This window comes from Hibiscus syriacus, unplaced genomic scaffold (genome assembly GCF_006381635.1).
Source record: "Hibiscus syriacus cultivar Baekdansim isolate YM2019G1 unplaced genomic scaffold, ASM638163v2 tig00016725_pilon, whole genome shotgun sequence".
Taxonomy (NCBI): domain Eukaryota; kingdom Viridiplantae; phylum Streptophyta; class Magnoliopsida; order Malvales; family Malvaceae; genus Hibiscus; species Hibiscus syriacus.
Genome location: NW_024062391.1, coordinates 1383632 through 1389631, shown reverse-complemented (window position 1 = coordinate 1389631; position 6000 = coordinate 1383632).

Here is a 6000-nt window from a genome sequence, read left to right as displayed (position 1 = left end):
AAAGATTAATAGCCTAACTGTGCATTTGACAAAAAGGTGTCAATTATGACAGTTATATGAAAGGTTAAATACCTTTGAGTAAAAGATTAATAGCCTAGCTGTGCATTTGACAAAAATATGTCAATTATGCCAGTTAGATTAAAGGTTAAATACATTTTAGTAAAATATTAATAGCCTAGCTGTGCATTTGACATAAAGGTGTCAATTATGCAAGTTAGATGAAAGGTTAAATACCCTTGAGTAAAAGAATAATATCCTAGCTATGCATTTGACAGAAAGGTTTAAATTATGCTAGTTAGATGACAGGTTAAATACCTTTGAGTAAAAGATTAATAGACTAGATGTGCATTTGAGAGAAAAGTGTTAATTATGCTAGTTAGATGAAAAGTTAAATACATTTGAGTAAAAGATTAATAGCTTAGTTGTGCATTTGACAGAAAGGTGTCAATCATGCAAGTTAGATGAAAGGCTAAATGCCTTTGGGTAAAAGACTAAAGGATTTATAATGCATTTTGATATAAATGGCGCATTAATGGTTTTGAAGGATGCCATATATAAAATGTACAACAATGAATAATTGGTATGAAAGGATACCATAAATGAAAATGCAAACAGTGCATAAGTGGTATTAAAGGATGCCACAAATGAAAATACAAATCGGTGTATTAGCATTATGTAAGGTGTCACTCATGATAATTATAAAAGATAAATGACCAATTGACAATTTGGTGCAATACATGTATATTAATTTCTCATTTGACATACATAGGACAAATAAAGAATAATTGGGTAAAATATACATAAGGATAGGTATGTTAGCCTACTAAGAATAATTCTGATGATTGTATAAAAGAAATATGGTTTAACTGAGAAGGATTTATCTTGTCTTTATAGAGTATGCGATTTAATTCGTTATTAAGTAGTCAGAAGATACTTATGTATAAATTGTAGTTTCTTTACAATATTATGTCTCAATAAGTAAACACTTAACCTGTGATGATTTCATGCGTAGGGAACAATCAAAGATTTTCCGAGTAAGGAGTGCAGAAGTAACAAATTTCATCAATTAAAGGTTGACTCGTCAGTAACATTGGGACAATCTTATTTATTTTAAAAACATAGATGGAATGTAATTGAACTTAAGTAAATGTTTTGTATTGTATTTAAAGTGATAGTTTTAGTATTATGCTTTTATGAATGTTATACTTTTGTGGTTGTTAAAATTGAAACAAAATTTTTACGGGTTTTTAAATGACAAAATGTTTTAAAAAGTGATGTGACATCTGTATCTCCTATACGGAAAGGTATACAAGATATGGGTGTTACAATTCTAACTGTTAGGAATTTTTTGGAGGTATTTCCATAAGAATTTTTAGGACCATCCCCGGATCGTGAGATAGAATTTGTAATAGAAATCTATTGAGGATCTACAACAGGGTGAATGGCACTTATCGAATGACACCATCAAAGTTAAGAGAACTCAAAGCACAATTACAAGAGTTGTTAGATATGAGTTTTATATGGCCTAATATATCACTTTGGGTGCTCTAGTTTTATTTGTGAAAAAGAATGATGGATCTTTAAGACTTTGCATAGATTAATGTCAGCTCAACAAGGTGACAATAAAGAATAAGTACCCATTACCACAAATTTATTATTTTTTTAACAAACTAAAAGGTGGATCAGTATTTTCAAAGATTGATCTATGATCAGGTTATTATCAAATAATGATCAAGATTGAATACATTTCTAAGACTGCATCTCATATACGATATGGACATTTGGAGTTTGTAATCATATCTTTTGGGTTGGCTAATGCACCAGCAGCGTTCATGGACCTTATGAATTGAGTGTTCTAATCATACCCCGACTAATTTGTAGTTGTTTTTATTAATGACATCTTGATGTATTTTAAGAATAAGGAAAATCATGAAAAGCATCTCCGGATAGTGGTACATGTTCTTTGTGATAAGAAATTATTTGCGAAATTTTCCAAGTGTGGATTCTGGTTGAGTGAAATCCCATTTTCAGGCCATGTGGCTTAGTGTAAGGGATCCATGTAGATCCTAAGAAAATTCAAGCAATTGTGGAGTGGAAGTCACTGAAGAACATGTCTAAAGTCTGAAGTTTCTTAGGACTTATTGGGTATTATCATAGGTTTGTGATAGGGTTTTTGATGATTGAGTTGCCGATCATTAAGCTGCTAAGGAATAGTGTTCCTTTCATTTGGACCAAGAAATACAAAAGGAGCTTTGATGAATTTAAGAGAATTTTGACCAAAGCACTGGTGTTAGTGCCACCAGAATTTGAAAAGGCATTTACCTTGTTTAGCAATGCTTTGTTAAATGGTTTGGGGTGTGTATTTATGTAAGAAGGTAAGGTAATAGCCTATACATATTGTCAACTCAAGATACATGACAAGCGTCGTAATAATAAAATAAAATATTCCTTATTCTCAAATAAATGAAATAGAATGTAGTAAAGAGAAGAAGAGTCGACCCAATGGGATTAAGGAAGATCTAATGTTGATTTGCTTTGATCTTGAAACGAAAAGAATAAAAGAAAAAAGGGATTTTAAAATTTAAAGAAAAAAGAAAACAAGATTTTAATGATAAAGAAAAATAAAATAAGTAAGGTAAATTTTTGAAAGAAAATTTATAAGATGAATATAGCCTCAAGCTTCGCTTTGTTTAAACTCCAATTGATCATTAAAATAGATTTTACTTCGGATACATGTCGATTGTAGTCTACAAGGCCCAACCCTTGTAACTTATTTTTCTCTCTGGTAAACCAATATTCCCATTTTAATTCCTACTTGAACTAACCATGACTATTTTTATTAGTATCTATGTAGCTTTAAGTGTTGGAAAAGCTCGTGCTCGTATTATGGTGCCTCAATGAGAGTAGAATTTGATCTCGATTCACCTCAACGGAACGCCGCTATGTTTTTGTTATTAGGAAGTTGAATTATGACTAACTGATTCTTCCTCCCAAATTTTAAATCAAAACAACATTCAAGCCAACGTGCACTTTTTGAAATAAAAGTGTAAAGATTTTAAAGAAAAGGTTGATTGCCAAATCAAGATTATAGAAAACCAAGAATGTTATTCGAAGATATTAATTGCTTTTCAATTCTCAAAATAAGAATTGAGTCATTGCTAAGCTCTTGCCTAAATAAAGAAAATAACTTTTAATAAAAGCCCGAGAGAATTTCATAAATCAAAAGTAAAGTACATTCTCAAGCTTCACCCTAAGGGGTATTTATAGCTTAGAGAATTTACATGAGATAAACTTCCAAAAGGTAAATGAAATATTTAAAATAATAAAAATATCCTAGAAGATAAATAACAAAAGATAAATACTAAATATTTGTTTCAAATTTAAACATAAACTTCTAGATAATTCCTCTCGACCTCCTTTTAGATTGATACTGACTGGACCTTTTAGAAGCTACTACTGACTAGATCTTCTAGAATCTGCCATGTCGGAAATAATCATGCCCTAACTCATTCCCATAATTCTAACCAAGATCCTAGAAAATAAAAAAACTGTAAAACTTGCCCCCTTTAATGTTGTTTCTTGAAAATAAGCTGTTGCATAGAAAATGAATCAGAATAGCAAAAATCAGTAACATGAAATAAACAACGAGGAATAATTATCAATAAAAAATGTGAAAATAAATCACTCATCAAATTCCCCCTTACTTATTCAATAATTGTCCTCAAGCCTACCTCATTCAAACATGTTAAAACTTCTATTTACTTTCCTTCATCTTACCTCATATCCAAGAAAACCAAATAAGTTAAGATCACAACAAATATCGGAATAAAAAATAACAATCAAGTGAAAAGAATAAATAGGAATATTTTAAACAAAACCATGTCATAACATTAATCTATCAATCTCAATGTAAGAAGACTCAATACTTTCACAAGGATCCACTTATTTCACTCAAACTGTTTCAGATAAAAGAAAATGCTCTAGTCAGAACATAACATGACATTACCATAAGATTGTATGAAAATCAAGTCTCCACAACTAAAAATGAATAAGATCCAATAATCAAAGGGTATTTAAAAAGGGTTGTAATGAGGATTAGGTCAAGGTAAGGAATAAGACAAAAAATATAGGTTAAATGTCAAATCAAGAGATGCACAAATAAGTTCAATTCCATGATTTATACATAGTAAATAAAAGTAATGCAAATAAAAGAAGTGTACCAAATACCAAACAACCAATTTTCCTTAAACTTTTTATGTTTCTTTCTTTTTCTATTCGAACTATGCAAAAAAAATTCTATTTTCTTTCGTACCTTTTTTTTATTTTCTCTCGTGGATGAACATATATCCAGTAACTTGTTCTCTTTTCTGAAAAGGGTAGCAAAATAGGGTAAAATAAAAAGTCTCACGTTTTAAAAATGTGGTAAAATCAAATAAACGAAAAAGACTCGAAAAATGGCTAACTAAGGGGAATGAATGAGTAGACTATTTTAGGTAGAGAATTAGGTAAATCCTAGTGGCCTTACCATGTTAAGGAATAAATTTAAATATACAATTTTAATATGTATTTAATTACAGGATCTAGAATATCAAAGTTAAATTTGACAGTCTCAATCAAACAAATGAGCAAGAATGTAAAAGATTGCTCATTTACGCTCAAAATGTCACAAAAAGTGTAATTCGTATTGTGTCAAATACATGTCAACCAATAAACTCATGGGATTTCAATCAATAATTTCAAGAAAACACTAATAATGGCTCTTTCACTATCATGCATCTTAATTCAAATAAAAATATGATCAAGAACTCAAATAACATTCAAAGAAACATAACAATAATCAGAATTATCAAAAGAAAATTTAAACACATCAACCAAGGCATACTCAATTCCAAGCATATAAATAACTAACGGAAAATTCAAATTAATTCTCTACCCCACTTAAAGTGTATTGTCCTAATACAAAAAATTAAAGCATAAGAGAAAGAATAGAGATATTTCGCAGGTCTACCGATAATTTAAATTAAATGATGGAGAAAGAGAGTTTTTTTTGGCGTGATGACTGCTTGAATGGGTTTGATTGCTCAAAAGATAAGTTTTTGGAGTGCGGATCAATGCCAAATTTTCCTACTAAGCTAAAGGGAAGTACATCAACAACGAGTTAATAAAATAAGTTCATTATTTACCTCATCAAAATATTCATCTTCGATAGTGGATAACATGTGTGATTGAGCAATGGTTTGTTAATGATTTCCATGGCATGGTGAGCGAGTAGTGGCGATAGTGGTGTTATAAAGGAACTACTTGGTTTGACGATGGTATTTTAAGTGGATTTAGGGACGTACAAATCCTATGATTTCTAGAGTAAATAGTGAAAGGGAAAATCATGGAAATAAAATTTAGCTAGGTTTGGGTTTGATAAAAATAATGTGGTTAGTGAATTGATAGGTATATAATCCCATGAAAAATTAAAATGGAGATAAAATCCCATACAAAATCAGGACGTGGATATAATTCCATGCAGAATTAAAATGGAGATAAAATCCCATGCAAAATCAGGACGGGGATATAATTCCATGCATAATTAAAATGGAGATAAAATCCCATGCAAAATCAGGACGGGGATATAATTCCATGCAGAAATAGAACGGGGATATAATCCCATGCAGAATCAGGAGGGAGATATAATCCCATGTAAAATCAGGATGAGGATATAATCTCATACAGAAATAGGACATGGATATAATCCAATGTAGAATCAGGATGGGGATTATACCCTCCAAAGAGGATCCCATGTAGAAATAGAAATGCATCAATGCACATATTTAAAATGATGCAACAATAATAAAAAGTAAATCATAACTCAAATACACGTATCCAACATACGTACACACATATCGATAATACCATACATCATAATAACAATAATATTAAAGGTAACAAACAGGTTAAAGGGACACACCTATACGAGTTAACCTATACCAGTTACACTTTACACTATCA